Source organism: Cavia porcellus, unplaced genomic scaffold (genome assembly GCF_034190915.1).
Source record: "Cavia porcellus strain 051 isolate PalLab524CR breed Dunkin Hartley unplaced genomic scaffold, mCavPor4.1 scaffold_2, whole genome shotgun sequence".
Taxonomy (NCBI): Eukaryota; Metazoa; Chordata; class Mammalia; order Rodentia; family Caviidae; genus Cavia; species Cavia porcellus.
The window spans coordinates 137,891,973-137,907,839 of record NW_026947485.1 but is presented as its reverse complement, the minus strand read 5'-3'; positions in this window follow the sequence as shown (position 1 = coordinate 137,907,839).

Sequence of the window (15,867 nt, the reverse complement as noted above, 5' to 3'; positions counted from 1 at the left end):
ACTTTTCCCATAATATCAAAGTAGAATTGTTAAACAAATCTCATGTTCATTTAAAAATTTGGCTGATTTTATCAAGTTTTCTTTATAAAAGTCATGTCACATTATGCTTTATTCAGAGACTGCTGTTCAATCCCTGGAACAAAAAAAAAAAAAAAAGACTCTTGTTCTGAAAATATTTCCTTTTACTTCACCAATATTGATTTTGAAATTTTAAAAGTTGTCTAACAGGCAAAAACTTTCTTTTTATGCTTAATTTGCATTCCCTAAATTATAAGAATAAGCATGTTTTTACATGTGTATAGGAACTGATTTTCCTTTACCCATGAACTACTTTAATTTTGTAGAATCAAATGGAGTGATCAATGTCTGTTACAACTACAGGCTTTGAGGTTGTGTTCAAGAAGCCTTGTCTACTTCCACACGCTACATATGAAAAAAAAAATTCTCTTACATTCTGTCTAGTCTTTGTAGATTTTTACACATTTAAATCTTTAACCCACCTGGATTGAGGGAAAGCTAGCTACCTGAGAGATAAAAATCAAAATTTAATATTTTTCGTTATCCCACATGTCTTCCCAAATAATTTATACCCTCGCTGGTTCAAATTCCAAAACTAAATTCTGTTGGCAAGAATATATGCGATTTGTTTTAGGTTCTCTGTTTACCAATATCCACCTGAATGGCTCTTCTTCCATGACACCACGTCACTTCAATTATTAGAGCTTTACGGCAAGACTTTACCCAATAAGGAGGCTCCTTCTCCAAAAGCTTCTTGTCTATTAGCACTTTTAATCTTCCAGGTTATTTTACAGATTTGAGGAAAATAACGTTTTTATAACATCAAGCCTTTCCAAGTCAAATGCTCAAAATGTCATATGAAATCATTAGATCATTACTTAGTGACTCTAAGGGCAGATTCTCATGGACATGTTTGACTGAAATAGTTGTGTGAGACATCTGCGTCCATGACCTAGTTGTGCAATTCTCATTCTTGTGTAGACATGTGAGAATTACCTCAGTATTAGAAAAAATGAGCCTTGAGCAAAAAAAGAAAAGAAAGAAAAGCCCCTTCAAAAAATTTTAATAGAAAAATGAATCATTCATGTCTGTAGTGAGAGTGAAGCTCCTGCCACGATCGTGTGTGCTGTAGATTACATGCATCTTGGTGTGGAATTCTTGACTCCTTGCCATTAACAATATAAGAATAAATGCCATTTAATTCCACCCAGCTGTTCCTGAGGCCTTCCATGGGCGGGTTTGCTCATGGGTGTTTCATTCAATTTGCAAGAAAACATGTACCCCTCGACTGCTTGGCATAGGGCCAGATGTGCTAGGATGGTCCAAACACCCCACTTTGAGCTAGAGAAACCACGAAGAACATTCATGTTGCAAACAAAATCCAGCCCTAGGTATTCTGCTGCGGGCCCTGCCAGTTCATTGCCATGAACTTGCACTTTATTATACTGAAAAACCAGTGCTTTGTATTCAGTCTGAGATTTTCTAACATGGGATTTAAAAAAAAAATCTTTATATTGAAATATTTATTATTTAAATATACAGTAAATGGAGGAATGGAAATAATTAAATAGAAATTACACTTTATATGATATTTAAGAGATACTGATCTATGTAAAAAGATGTAATGAAAGAGAATGTAATGTTCCTAATCCAAAAAGGAAAGATTCTTTTGCTTAACTATATGCTACCAAATTGATCGATGTTGTGCCTGTTTGTATTTAAGTGCCAAAAAAATTTCAGTTTCTGCAAAGTAGTCATGTCCCATTTCACAGCATGTAATTCCAGTATTTAGTTCAAAATTATCCTTTTCATTTGAGAAACAAATAAATGAAAGTGAGTTTGACACAGTTTGCTCTTTTGTTATTTTGTTTCATTTTAATATTTCCCAGGCTATGTTAGAAGTTTCCAAAATTGCATACCATGGCCAAAATCATACCAGGGGAGCAGCTAGTATGACCAAAGCCATGGGGCACAGTGCGATGGAGAAGTTCACTGAAACTGAAATACAGCTGTGTGGGCTTGTGACCGTCCCAAACTGAAGTGTATTTATGTCTCTGATAGATAGATATGGGGAACAGAACAAAGAAAGGGCTCGGAATAAGAAGCCACTTGGTAGAGAGTACATATTTGATCATAATTAAATCTCTAGAATATTCTGCTTTGAGAACTCTTTCATTATTTAAATTAACTGTTTGCGTTTTGACTTATTCATTGAACTCTTAACATTTCCATAGGGGGAAATCCATAGTCTATCAAGTTACACTTTAGAAAAGGAAATATTTGTTGAGCACTTACCATGTTTCAGACCCATGCTAAGACTTCTCTTGGCAACTTCTAATCAACCATGTTAGACTAAAATACTTCAAATCCACATTAATTTACCTCATGGAGTTTTTTAAATAGCTAAAAATATATTGCATAATCTGTTAATGCTTAGAAAAAGGGACTTTGGGAATTGAACCAAATGAGGGCTTTTCAATACAAGGCAGTTTTCTCTGACGTACAACTAGTCGAATTAAAAGATTTTTAAATGTTCTCAAACACTACCATGCAGCATAACCCTCTTCCATGTTTTCCAAGGTGTGAATAAGAAGGAAGGTGCTAGAGAGAGACTGACTGAGACAGGGTTCACTGTTAATCACTTTCTACACTTGCCTACAACAACAGAGGCTAGAAAACAAACGTCTACATTTTCCAAACTCGGCGTAGCCAGAGTTCTGGATGTCACTTGAGCTCTGTTGATTGGATATACTCACATTTGATTTGGAGATGGAGCAAAGCCAAGATCATTTTACTCTGACTATTTCTATGGGGAAATGAGGCCTTGAAGACAGCATCAAGAGGCAGGTAGGGCTGAAAACTCGGACTTCCAGTTTCTGGTCATCAGCTTACAAGGTGGAGAGAGCCATGTTCAGCATGGCAGAGGCTTCCTGGAACCTAGTTCCCTGCCGTATTGCCAAACTCAATACTGTCACTGACTCCCTACCTCTCCAGTCCTCTGATAGTTTTAGAAGTAGTATCTAATTCCTTATATTAAATTCTTATCTACTTAAAATACCTAGATTTGGTCTATTTTCTTTACTAACTCCTGATACAAAGTTCTTGAAAAACTTCATAAGGTCCTCTGAATTTAAGAGTCTATACCCCTACTGACAACTTACCCCCAGCAAGAAGAAAATGCTAAAGGTTTAGCATATGTATAAACCATTTCCTTATAGGCAGATTGATTCTAGAAAAGTCAGAATCTAGGAAAATTCGAATCAGGAAACACTAGCAATAGTAGCAATAACTATATTTTCTATACATTCACGGTCATTACTCCATTCAATGCTTATAGAAACTCCATTTTACAGAAGAGAAACCCAAGTTGGAGAAGGAGATGTGACAAATGAATCGGAGGTCAAAGAGACAGAAATCTAAGGTTGCTGCTGGCTTCAATGAGGGATGATGGGACCATGGGCCAAGGAATGCAGGAGACTAATACAAATATTTAGGGTACATATTGATGTCTTACCATGTAGTAGATTAACGAAACTAAGCACCTGTGTTCAGGGTTCTGGGCTGCTTTCTTTCCTGAAATTAAGTAGAAGCAAGATCCAGCTCAGGCCAGTCCACGTTGAAAGCCAATGTAGTTAACACTATTGTCTGCCTCCCACCATGCCAAACTCAAGGCAGGTGTCTGGACCCGGGTCCCCTTTTATTCCAATGAAGGGATCAAATGAATCTTATTTCTAACTGGATGCTGATAAATCAATACAAAGCATCTTTTTCTCAATTGGAGGGTCCTTGAATGTTTTCTTGCTTCTACATCATTTTCTACAAAGAAAATAACCCTCGTACCTCATCCTAGTACATCTTTCGTTCTGGGGTTCTTAAGTCTTTTCCTGCATTCAGGTGCTTGTGAAAATGGCCAAGGCTCCGGTGTTCAATGCATCTTATTGGAGACCGAGGGGGTATACATTCATGTCCATGGTGATCCGGGATGGGCAGAGCAAGAACCTTATTTAGAAATACTTGTTTGTATACATCTATAGATAAGTCCTAGCTTTCTAAGCATTCAGAGACAGTCCTTTCTAACATCTAAATTACTTTACTTCTAACAGGGTCTGAAGCAGATGGTATTTTCTTGACCACACTTATTTTATAATGACACTGAAAAAAAACTGAATCCCACAAAAACTAATCATCAGAAGTTGTGCTGTTTTATACTTTCATTCTGGAACCCTAAAGATAACCTGACTTATCTTTTTAATATTTTCATTGGTCCCCTTTTTTTCAAGTCATACTGAAATAGTCAATGTGATTAAACATGCTCAGATATATTCCAGTAGGATTTGATTCTTTAATGTATTTTACACTCAAGTTACAGATTGTTTCACGCAAAGTGCTACCTACTGGTTTGTGGCTTAAAAAATTTCTTCAGGGTGATAGTTCAGAAGTTAATTTCACTTCACTGAAAACAACAGGCTGTATGGCTTCCTTTAGATATGTACAACATTTCTCAAATCAGAGAAATATATTGCTACAAGACACACTCTAGGAATTCTCCAACCTAGCTTCATCACTTTGCAAATAGGAGGATGAAGTTTAAGAGGGACTTGCTTGCCAAAGTTACACAAACAGAGAAGAGGCAGAAGTGAGACTCTTGACTACTCAAGTACCCTGATCCATTTAGAGCCTCACTATCAACCAGGGTGGATAGTTTAGTGGTAAAGATCTCATCTAACATTCATTCATGAAGCCCTGACTCAATCTCCAGGAATGACTATAGTTAGATAGATAGATAGATAGATAGATAGATAGATAGATAGATACATACATACATACATACATACATAGATATAAACTTCTATTGGTTCCAGCGTGAGTCAGTTTCCAGTGTGAGATGATACAGAAAAGATAAACTTAACATTGTCATTACTGTTTTAGTAATTCATCACTTCTCCATGCTAAACCCAACTCGTTTCCTCTCTGCATTTATTATTCAAAATAAAATCACTTAACTTAAATATGTGTGTGGATCTCTACAATGTTAGCCTTATTCAGACAACTCTTTCATTCAAATAAAAGCAATAAGGGAGTGAGTGGTCAGCGAGGCCTGGACACACATCTCTGACTCCCAAGCCTCTCTGCCTGGCCCATTAGGAAATAGTTGCACACAATACACTCAAGTGAAATTCTTTAACAGTTGCGAGGGCAGGAAACTCAACACCCGAGAATATGGATGTAGAGATGGTGGTGTAACAGCTGGGTGCCACAAGCCAGTGGGATATGTGGCCAGCTCTCAGGTTACCTCTGCCGTGTGATTTCCCTTAGGAGCAAAGGCCTAAAACAGTGGATGTCAGGTCAGCCTGGCACTCTGAGCCCATCAACCCCTTCAGTCTGTGTAGCTCAGCCAGATGATCCCCGGAGTCCTGCTAGTTGCTAAATTCTCCAGGCCCCGAATGTCTCGCCTATGCCCGTGGGGAATCAGGAGCGCAGTGCTGCTGACAAGCAGGCACTGGATTGTGGCAGCTGGGGAGAGAAAGGGCTGAGGAAGTTGGTACAGAACAGAAGGAAATGGGGGCAGGGCACAAGGCCCCATGCAGCTGGCCCGATGCTAATCTCTCCTTCCCGCTGTCTGCGTGAGCCAGGGCTGTCTCCCAGCAGTGGAGGACTCCTGGTTCCCGCTCCAACATGTAGACGAGCACCCTCAGAAATTATCTTGACACGAAGCAGACCAGGAAATTGAAGGGCCGAGGGGGTTTGTACTGTGTCTTTTGGCAGCAGGGCTGACAAGTCAGAGGTGGAGGTAGTAATTTGGTAAGAGGTTTAGGATTAGCGTTACGTGTTTTCACGCCTGTTGTAAATTTTCTGTTTGGGCATGTGAAAAATTAGGTTGGTCTTTTCAGTTATTGTTTCTTGAATTTCAGCCCATCTAGGACAAAATAGTCTTTAGTTACATGTCGCTGAGAACCTGATGTAATGCCTGTTGCTTCCCCCAGAATACAGGTTTTCCTTGTTAATAATACATTCACTTAACAAGTAATTATTTCTGTGTCTTGGCACTTTTTGCTGGTGCTGGTGATATGGCTTCATAAAATTTATAATCCCACAGGGGAAGTGTACAATTAAACAACTCATGATGATAAAAGTGTATTAAATGTTATGATAAGTCTAAGGGAAGTAAAGAGATTAAAAAGCTGAAACACCAATTTTGTCTACTTCCTCACCTGTAATTGGGAATGATAAAAATGGAGACCAGATGCGATCATGTGGCTAAAATGCTTTTGTTAAGAATAGGAACTCTTCATTGTGTGTCCTCGTGAAATACTTTATTAAAAAATTTTAAATATTGAAAAAACAAACTTAGGAGAGTGCCCCTCTCATTCTGAGTGGCCAGGCTCTGACTCAGTTGACATAAGAGGTCAGCCAGGGATCCTTCACCAAGCGTTGAAAAAAAGGCTCTTACTGGCCTGCAGATGGGCCTTCCCTATCAAAATCTTACAGTAGTAAGGATCTAGGGTCCAGCGCAGGCCACAAGAACAGAGCCAGGAGCCAGCCAAGTGCAAGGACAAGACGAGCAACGTCTTCAAGTCTCTGCTCACCTGGAGCCCATCCGACTCACCTCCATTCTCCTGGCTTTCTACCACTTAGTGCTTTTTATGGCTATAGTCACGTATTTATGTGATCATTTTGGACTATCTCTCTCTCCTAGACTACTCATTAGGACAGAGCCCACGACTCTTGCTCACCAGTGCATGTCCCAGCTCCAGCCCAGGACTAGTAAATAATGCCACTTAATTGCCTTTGCCTGAATGAATGCTATCATGCTGGTTTCTTAGCTTGACCTATTTACCCTTGAGGAAGTATCAGTTTCTGAGTGATGGTTTTCCCTTGACCTTTCTCAGAAATAAAATTCCTACAACTCTGGTCCTGAGAGACAGTACGAGCAGGCAGAGTTGGTCACCTGGAAGTGAAAGCTCAGTTTAAAAGGGGTCAGGGCAGCCACTCAGACTGCTTTTCAGGTGTTTAGAGCAGGAGTTCTAGAAACAATCTGTCAGCGCACCTCAGACTAGGAGGCAATCTCAGAAATAAGGAAGATGCATTCTGCTGAAAACAAGGCATTTGATGTGAGAGGCAGCTAAGCTCAACACCCTGAGGTGGTGAGGAGGGTGATTTCTTTCCTCAGGAATCTCATCAAAGTCTCCAGTGTGTCTTGCAAGGGAATAGTAAATACTATTTAGTAAATACTATCCCAGGTTTTTAGTGTTTGTTTTTATGTCCTGGTTGTATGTTTATAGTATTAATGAGAAGTGGGACGTGGGATTATGTTTTAAATGTGGGAGTTTTGTTTGTGTTGTTGTTTTGAGTGTTTTTGTTTTGGTTTGGTTTGGGGTTTTTTTTCTTTTTGGTTTCCACCATCCACCCGCCCCCGCTCTGATGCCTTCTGATGCTACAGAGACTATAAAATCCAAAATCCAGACACAAGAAACCCCTATCAGGAGGTAATGAACTAAATACTTTGGACTCCAGTTATTGTCCATCTTTGGCAAAAGACAGTTGTGGAAGATTAGTAGTAAAAAAAAAAAATAATCATTCTTTCAATTTGCAACTAAATATAACTCCTAATGACTAAAGTTCTAGAAGCTGATCAGATATTTTTGACCTCTAAAAAAAGAGAAAAAGCTTGAAAATCAATTGTCACATACCGAATTAGTATTATGACATAAGCTATTCTAGACTGCTGTGCAGTTACTCTTTATATCATTTTGTTAGAATTTTGAGTGTTCTAGTCTCTTATATTACAGAGCGAAGAGAAAATAAAAGAAATAGAGGCTGAAGATGTAGCTCAGTGGTAGAATCCACAGCACAAGAAGAAAGAGAGAGAGAGAGCAAGGATTTGCAATGTACTTTGCTCTATCTAACAAACTACATATTCTACATATGGTGAAAACAATGATTCCACAACAGTTTGTGATCTATAAAGAACTGAATGTAATAAACAATAAAGAATATCTCAGTCTTTCAGTTTACATAAACCTTCTAGAGGTAAGCAGAAGCCTGAAGGGAAATTGAGGTGAGCCAACTTGGCTCGCACATGTTTTACCCAACTTGAGGTGTAATAGCAGACTTGTCAACAATCTGTCAGCAGACAATTGGCCAATGAAAAACTGTTACTGAAAAGGAGTTGACTATGATTGAGGCATACAGTATGGGGAAGGGGAACCGGAACAGAAAAAATAATTTGCTAAAATTAAGTAAGTAGAGGTGAAAGAAAGGAGTTTAAAGGCAAAAAGTAGGCCAGGGATAAGGTTGGTGAAACAGTGCTTGTCTGGAAAGCACAAGGTCCTGAGTTCTTTCCTAGTATCAAAAAAAAGGCAAAGTCCATGCCTCCTAGTTGCCTCTGATCAAACAACTTCTAATCAGAAACTAAGGTGATTTCTTATCTGCAAGTTTAATTCACTCAAAAGTATTTGAATCAGTCAGGCACATATCTGTAATCGCAGCATTGTGAGAAACTGATGCAGGAAAATACCAAGTTTGAGCCCAGCCTGGGCAACTTAATGACTTAGTGAGAACTCATCTCAAAAATAAAAAGGGCTAGAGATGTGGTTCAGTGTGAAGGCCCTAGGTTTAAGCCCCATACCACAAAAAGAAAGGAAGAAACAAGAAGGAAAAGAGAGAGAGAGAGAAGAAAAGAAAAGAGGAGAAAGAGAGAGAAGATCCCACCATCCTGTTACTACACTCTATAATTTTTTGTGTAATCTGATTATTCCTTACATTTACCCACTTGTGGGGGATGAATGATGGGGTTCAGGACATACTACTCCAAAATACGGCACCTTTACAAATGAAGAAACAGCAACAACAGAAAGAGCTCTCTGACCTGCCACAGCTCTTCTGCCTTATACCAGGTCTGTATCAGTCAGGGTTTTTCTAGAGAAACAGATATAACACAAGATATACAAATGTATAAGAAATGATAAGATTGGCTTACAGTGATCAGCCACAGAGTTGAATGAGGAAGCCTGCAGAGGGTGTCTGCACACTGGAGGCCGAAGGGTTCAGTCCAAGTTCTGGAACTCACTGCAGTGCCCCACGCAAGTCCCTACTAGGGGGCTGATGGGTCTGCAATGGAAGGCTGAAGAGTCTACACCAGAAGGCAGAAGGATCCAAGGTAGAAGTCAAAGAGTTTTTGTTAGAAGCCAGGAGACAGAGTCCAAGCTAGAGGTGAAGAGTGGAGCTCCTCCAAAAAACAGAAGCCAGTACCAACCAGGCAATGAGCTGCCCTAGGGTGGGTCCTCTACACCCTCAGATATACAATTACTAAGCCAATTTAGTTAAGCTTCTAAATTTCTCAAGTTGATACAATCAACCAACCACTACAAGATCATAAGTCTAGGAAGGATTTTCGGACCTTCCTCTAAAGTAGATCATAAGACCCTCCTGTGTGAGGTGCCCTTTCCCCTACCTAGGAAGGTGCCCTTCTTTGTCCCTAAGGAACATAGCAAGGAATCTGACAAAGAGGAGTCGCTGAGTTCCCCCAGTGTATTACCATTAGATCATACTCTTTATTCAGTGATATTTCTTCACAACTGTCCAATCTTCATCAAACCTAACACATTTCCTTCATTTCCTTATGAAGGCTCAGGCATCATGTAAAAACTGTATGACATACATTTGTATGCTTTTCTCTTATTAATCTGTCTTTTGTTGTAGGGACCACAACCATGAACCAGGGATGGGTACAGATCTGATGTTGTCTTCCCCTGTGTAAGAAAGAGGAAAAAGTTATCATTACTTTGCTCCACCCTGTATTTCTTTTCTGTAGGCCTAAATTCTAACCACTTATACAACCCTCATCTTCTACATTAGTCTGATGTTTACCTTCTTACTGATTTGAGTTTTTTTTTAATTTCCATTTGGAGAAATATTTTTCACTGGTGGGTTATCTAATGAAGGCTGCAGGAGATTTAATTTGAGGGCATCTGCTTAATAGTTGTGTGCTTTAGACAAAGGAAAAATACTTAAAATTGGAAATGTTAATATTGGATTTGTTCTAACAGTGCTGCAAAATAATTAGGACTGCAAAACAAATAATCTTGGCCTTTTACCTTTGTAAAGGGAAAAATAAGTTGATTCACACAAAAGAGAAGCTTTGATTTTTGTACGACCCCCTAGATGCTAGTAATAATGCTCTAACACTGCTGCTCGTACTTCATTACCACTTAGAGTTGTCGATACTTGATATAACTATTAATACTATTGTTATCCAAACGCCATACAGCCAGACTCATTTCAACAATCATGCGCATTTAGAGCTTGTAGATTTTCGAAGTCAAACATTTTTTGTTTTAATAACACACTACCCTGATGTAGAATTTTCTAGTTTTTCAAGTACTTTTAGATGTGTTATCTCTCATTTACTCTTCAAAAGTCTTGGAACAGATAAAGAATCACTGTCTTCTTTTGTCTGGGCATTGACCAGCTTATTTCTTGAAAAAAATACACTCATGTACATGGTAACAAATTCAGGTATAAAGGGCACATACTGAGAGTAAAGAAGTCTCTCTTAATTTTCCCTCCTTTTCCCACCCACAGTCATTCAAGAGATAGAACTACAGTTAAAGGTTTCCTTACAGCCCTGTAAAGATTGCTGTGCACGCACTAGCACACCTCTGTGTTTCCTTTTGCAGGGGACAGGGATACTGGGGATCAAACTCACAACCTCATGGTTGCCAGGGAGGCGCTTACACCACTGATCTAAATCCCCAGCCTATGTGTTCCCTTTAAAAATGAACTAATACAAGGATAGGAACAGGCACTTTCCCAGTTTGTGTCTTGTTTTTTTTTTTTTTTTTTTTTTTTTTTGATTAACCATGTATCTTGAAGATCTATGACAAGAACCAGTAGAGGTCTACCTCATTCTTAGGCAGTTTATTTAACTGGTCTTCTAGTGGTAGGAATCTGGATTATTTCCAGGCTTTCCTATTCTAGGCAGTGCCACAATGAGCACTCAAACAGAATATTAGCAAAAACATAGTACTTAGTGTTTTTCATGTACATAAAGTCATTTAATTCTCACAATGATCCCTTGAGGTAGAAACTATCTTTGTTCTATTTTACAGTTGAAAAAATAGAAAGAGATTTAGTAAGTGACAGCATGGACCTGAATTCAAACAGTTTGGTTCTAGGAACAGAGCTCCTCACAAACGCACAACCACTGTGTTTTGCATGAATGATTGCAAAGCCAGGCAGTGCTGTGCAGTTGAAGAGCCTGAGACCAAGGGTGTTTATGCCATGAGTACCCCAATAGTGGCTGAATGGCTAAGCCTGCTAATTCCCAGGTTTTGCTCATTCGCTGCCCCTTAGTGACATGCCAGTGCCTCAAGAATGCCATCTGCCTGGATTCCTGGGAAGTTCTGGACACTTTAGATGTGGATGGAGAGTCCACATATGAGCAGTGATTGGCGGGGGAGGGGGATGTCTTTCAGAGACACAGCACAACGATTGAGTGTATTTCACAGGGTCTTTCTTACATTCAGATCACGCACTAGTAGATAATGTTGAAACAGATGATAGCACAGCGTATCTTTAATGTAAAAATACACTTTTTGATTGCAAGTTTAGAGATATATATACCAAATTTTATTTAAAATTACTGTTCATTTTTGGCTGCTACCCTCAAAGAGAGAGTTATTACTCATGAGCAGAAAGTTTAGGTTAAAGACAGTATTCCAAATTTAAACCAACGTCACTGCACATTTACCCTGGAGGGACACAGAACCAACATCCTCTCACAGCTTGAGAATGGCACAGCTGCACTCTACATCTGAAACCAAGTGCTTCCAAAGTCCTGAGCAGCTATTGAGAATTACAAGCAAAACTATTTTCAAACACCTCTTTAGTTTAAATAGTTCTAGACTCTCCTTCAGACCCTCAGATTCTTCTCATTCTTACCCCATTTGATGCAAATGTCCTGAACTACAAGGTCAGAGGACTCAGAACCATCCAGGCCAGGCTTTCACCATTGCTGTCTCACATTGCCCAGTGCCTTAGGGTCTTCTGATCACTTTGCCTCTTACCAGTTCTTTGACGCCCAGGCAAGCAGCTACTATGTCCTCACTGTTTTTTGTATTTCCATTGCCTAGTCAGGGTGTGATCCACAGTGCAAAATCCATAAATGTTTGCCAAATCCTCCCCTGTCTGATGGTATCCTAAAATTTCCCCCATTATTATACTAGCTATTTCCTGGAAAACCTGAGCACTTTTAACAATGGGCAGTTTTAGGGCTGGGGATTTAGCTCAGTGGCGAATTTGATCCCCAGAACCAAAACAAACCAACAAAACAAACAGTGGGCAGTCTTGATGGAGGTCCAGGCCTCCTGTCTTGCCAGCCAAAAGAACTTGAGTTCGATTTCTTGGTTACATATGGAGGGTTTTGCCTTTTTCTTTATTTATTCATGAGTTGTGTGACTATTGCATGCCAGATGTACAGCCACACAGCATTGCATGCACAGAGATGAACAAGGGAGGCAGAAAGCTACAGTCTTGTGGGGATGACAGAAACAACATGAAGCATACAAACATACAAACCCTGACAAGTGCACGGAAAGTATTGTGACGGAGACCACCAAGAAGACTTAGATTGGGAGAGCAAGAAAGGCATCTCTGAAGAAATGGCTTTTAAACTGAGATCTACAGGATGAAAGAGATCCAGCTGCTTGCAGAGTCAAGGCACAGGAACAACATATACAAAACACCAACACGAGAAAAAGGTTAGAACAGGCAGCACTTCTGCTGCCCCTCAGCTTCCTGTGTTTTCTGCCACAACTGTGGTGAACAGTTTCCTGCAAGTTCAAATATACCCAAAGCTGCCAGTTCCCTATGGCAAGCACCTATGTATCTCCCTGCCCCTTCTGACAGCACCAAGTACAGCCTGGCAGGCAGGTGCTACCCAGGCAACTGTCAACTATCCAGAACAGGAGCTGGTAGACACCTCCTAGTCTTTAACACCTTCGGGAGCTACCGCCTGTGTATGTCTCAGGAGATCTCAGCAGAATACAACCTCGTTACCCAGAATGGCAATCTCAGAAAGTGTACTCACTTTGTTTTTTCCCTTTTTCTTTTCTCTCCTACTCTTTTCATATCTTCACTCCTCCCGGGTCCCTCCCCTATTTGGACCTCATTTCCAGGAAACCCAATCTAGGACACACATGTTAGAGGAACTGGCAAAAAATCTGAAAGGGGGTGATCAAGGAGGTCAGTTCAGCAAGATGGGGCAAATTGTGGAATTGGAGGCCTTAATGAGAATGTTAAACTCCAGTCTTCTTGGTGGAGACAGAGTAGGCACACACAGCTGGCAACTCTACGGTAGTCCAGGCAACAGAGGAGGGAGGGCCATACTTCGAGGTCAGCAGAGGTGGTGAAAAAAATGAACAAGTTGAGATATGTTATTAAAAGTAAAATGGTCTTTGCCTTCTAATGGATCTCATGAAACAGACTAGGATGCTTAAGCAACTGGGTAAGTAGTGATAACATTTCATTTAGAATGAAGGAACAAGACTAGGCAGGAAAATCAAGAGCATAATTTCTGCCTTCACAAAATCTGAGGTTTCTGTGTGATATCCAAATGGAAAATCCAGTACGTGTTTAGATATATGAGTCAGAAATTCAAGGGAGTGGCCAGAATCTGGAGAAAATCTGTGTATATAATGTTTAAACCAAGGCACTGAACAAGTTTACCCGGAAAGATCAGGTGGCTAGAGCAAAGGCGTGAGGACCTATCAGGGAGCTCTCCAGAGCTCCAACCTTTGGACACTAGGGAGAGACAGAAAAGGCAGCAAATGGAATTTTAAAACAACTATTGGAAATATAGTAGGCTGCAGCTATGACACAACTCAAGGAAAGTGGATGTTTTGAGAAGCAAGAGGTAATCGACTATTTTGAATGCTGCTCAGAGATGGAATAATTTGAGTTACCACCATCTCTCATAAACCCATTAGCCTTAAATCACAAAAGGCACATACCCTCAGGCAAGGTGTTCTGACTGCAACAAAACTACTCCTAAATAGACACAGATGAATTTGAGGCAGTCACTAAATACTGTCTCTGGCTTAGGAAATCTCTTCCATGGAGATGCTTGCTTTTGAGTTCCTCCCTCAGTGAGGGTCTCTGCTTTCCTCCCTAATAGATCTGTACTCCTTTCTATTCCACTGTCCAAGACATGGAGCTTTTCTAGCCCAAGGAAGCAATTAAGGGGAAGGGCATGTTATTCTTTCCTCAGGTCCTAGCCATAATTTAAGAATCTCACCATCTGAACCCTCTGTCCCGGGTCTTCAGATCAAGGATCAATATCATTACTCAATTTTTGGACCCTCTCTCTTGACTTTCTTTCTCTTTTAATCTCTTCCTTCATGTATGTTCTGGGCTTTCCTTATTTTACTCTTGAGTCATATTTAGCCTGGGCACAATCACTGGGGTCCAAAGTTGACAAACCGTTGGCCTCTGTGCACAGTCACTTGTCAGTGCCAGCCAGGCTGGCCCCAGGAACCTGCACTGAGATACACCAGGATGTTCGGGAAGGCATGCCCTGAAAACTGCCTGGTGCGCTGCTGCCACAGGAGTCCACTTTCCAGAAAACAGTCCTCTCTCTTCAACCGTACAGTTTAGATTAGCTAGGGATAGCTAATCCTCTGTGGTTATAGCTGAGTAGTGGGGGGAAATTCTTTATTTCATGGCTATTCCCGAAGAAGGAAGGAATACACATATAATGAGAGAACGCGAAGGGATTCACATCTTGTAGCCAGATTTTCAGGATCATCAGAGACACTCCCCATCTCCTGAACCACTCCAGAGTCCTGCAACTAAACAACTGCCTTGAGTTACGCCATTTCACCCACAGCAGTCATCCTCTGCTCAGAACATTCCACCATGTCCCTCACTTCGTCACCCCGTCTTCTCCATAAGCCCTGCCACAAGCCCTACACTGCGCTTCCTTTGGGTGGCTCGGAAGCTGGCCAGGCCTTTTCCCACCTGCCGTTAGTCCCTCCCAAGTGCCAGTTTCATGCAAGCCATGTGTGTCCCTTTTTTCTTTCCTTTTGGTGTTCATCCATAATTTAGCCTTCGGCTCTATCGTGAATATTAGGCCCTCTCTGCATTAGTCTGTACTCTCCATCCAAATAATAAAATCATTGCATTCATTAGTTGGAATGGGTTTATCCTGGTTTGTTTGATTTTATTGTGTGTGATGGTATGAACAGCTGTTTTGAAGAAAACAAGATATTAAAATAGCCAGTGCTGATTTAATATCATCTTACTCTGAAGTCCTATCATGCTTTTGCTCTTCTGTTCCTTTGGTTCTATTGTGTTGTATCATATTCCATAGTATTATGTGTGATAGTATAAACAAATTTTCTATGAAAAATGAGATAATATAGTAGGCATTGTTCATTTTGTTATTTGGTTCTGAATGCCCTGTAATTCTTTCATTCTCTTTAATGGTTTTATACTATTTTTCTATGTTTGATACTATCATGTATGAAGTTGTGCTCAACTATTTCAAAGAAAGAGACATTATGGTAGTCACTGTTAATTATGGGTTGTCTTCTGGTGAAATACTGTGTTGCTTACATTGTTCTGTTCTGATCTGCTTTGTTACGTCCTGTTTTGTCTTAATGTCTTTAAAATTTAAAAAACAAAAAATAAAATCATTTGTAATCTCACTGCCTACCCCCAGTCCAGGACAAGACCTTACTGCCTCTAACCAGAATGACTTGCATAGCACTTAAAGTGGAAGGTTTCGTTTTGGTTTTGTTTTGATGATACTGAGGGTTAAACCTAGAACCTCACTCTGAGCTCTACCTT